The 1,901-nt window shown below is 43.0% G+C and overlaps 1 pseudogene; it reads right to left on the bottom strand.

Annotated features, from left to right (window-relative positions):
- Positions 1-528: 528 nt before the first annotated feature.
- Positions 529-1,391, bottom strand: LOC122738327 (annotated as a pseudogene).
- Positions 1,392-1,901: the final 510 nt, after the last annotated feature.

The raw sequence follows: 1,901 nt of genomic DNA, 5'->3' as shown, positions 1-1,901 counted from the left end.
CTGTTCCTCCCTCACTTTTAAGCTGGCATCCTGGAAGTTCGTCATGGTCTCCTCCCCAAAAGGGAGGTCCTTCAAAAGTTGCTTCAGTAGCATGCACAATCTCTCAACTGATTCAGCTAAAACTTCCAATATATATCTTTATCACAAATAATTTTTTACCACACCCCCATGAAATTCTAACTTGTATCATTCATGTGGACATGCCCTCAACCAACCTCTTCTCTTCCATTAAGTCACTGGCTCCTTTAGGACAAAACTTGTGTCACTACATATTTTCCCCAACACCAAGAAGAATGCCTTGAATGAAGTAGGCATTTAAGAACTGTGTCTTGTACTATATTGGATATGGTTTTATTTTCTCTGAGTGATCTTAAACCTTAAGAAGCAGACAGATCAATTGGCTAGTTACTAATTGAAGGAGCAGCTCTATACCAATTCCACCAAACAAAAACTTGTTTTGATTGATAGAAGTCTTTTTTTTTAAGCAGGCATAGTTCAGTGTATTCATTGTTCACAAAAAATAAAATCTTATGGGGTTGCCACAGCAGTTGCCTGGATCCTCTGGACAGACACCCGAGTGTGAGTCTTCACAAGATGGTCGGTGAATTCCTGATAGGGAGACTTAGTAAACACAGTCTCCTTCCATGGGTCTGGGGTTAGGTAGCTGTATGTTTGGGAGATGGCATCAAACTTTAGCAAAATTGCCCAGAGTGGCAGTACAGCCTCTTGCAGAAGCATAGCAATCATCAATTCCAGCCATCATCAATTCCAGCCATCATCAAGAGCTTCTTAGGCACAGGAGCTGAGACAATGCCAGTACATCGAGGGGCGGGGATCAGGCACACCAAAACTGATCCACAGTGCCCAGTGACCTTGCAGGGCACTGTGTGAGGCTTGCCAATCTTAATCCCCCAGTAGGAATGTCTCACAGGAATGATGGACAGCTTGACCAGAATGATAGCACCACAAATAGCTGTGGCTACTTCCTTGGAGCACTTGACACCCAAATCAACATGGCCATTGCCAATGGTAACAAAAGCCTTGAACCTGGTATGTTGTCCAGCTCTACTTTGTTTCTGAACAGGCATGATCTTCAGAATCTCATCCTTCAATGAAGACCCCAGGAAGAAATCTATGACCTCAGATTCCTTAATAGGAAGGGAGACAAGATAGATCTCTTCCAAAGACTTGATCTTAATGTCCTTGACTAAGTTGCCCACCTTGGTGACAGGAACCCACTCCTTATCCTCGGCCTTTCCTCTTCGGGCCCTGCGGCCCCAACCTTGACCTTAGCCCCCACTGCTGAAGCCACCAAAGAAGCCCCCTTGGTCTCCGACTCCAGGACCCCCGGTGCCTCCAGCTCCTCCTGCAGCACCAGAATCATCCACCATTTGGTGTTCATATTTATAGCACTTCTTTTTGTGGTGGCAAAGAATTGGAAATCAAAGGAATGCCCATCAATTGGGGAATGACTAAACAAGCTGTACTATCAGATTGTGATAAAATATTATTGTGTTCTAAGAAATGACAAACAGGACAATTTCAGAAAGGCCTGGAAAGACTTATATGAACTGATACATAGTGAAGTGAGCAGAACCAGGAGAACATTGTGCACAGCAGCAGCAATATCGTTTGATGAAGAACTGTGAATGACAACTATTCAATGATCCAAGACAAACCCAAAGGACTAATGTTGAAGCATACTATCCACCTCCAAAGAAAGGACTGATATTGATTGAACACAGACTGAAGCATGTTATTTTTCGCTTTCTTTCATTATTTTCTTTTATTCAAGTTTTCTTATACAAAATGACTAATATGGTAGTAATTCACATAACTGCACATGTATAACCTGTATCTGATTACTTACCACCTCAGGGAAGGGGAAGGGGAGGAAGGGA

The sequence above is a fragment of the Dromiciops gliroides genome, chromosome 2 (genome assembly GCF_019393635.1).
Source record: "Dromiciops gliroides isolate mDroGli1 chromosome 2, mDroGli1.pri, whole genome shotgun sequence".
Classification (NCBI taxonomy): domain Eukaryota; kingdom Metazoa; phylum Chordata; class Mammalia; order Microbiotheria; family Microbiotheriidae; genus Dromiciops; species Dromiciops gliroides.
This window is presented reverse-complemented; position numbering and strand designations above follow the sequence as displayed.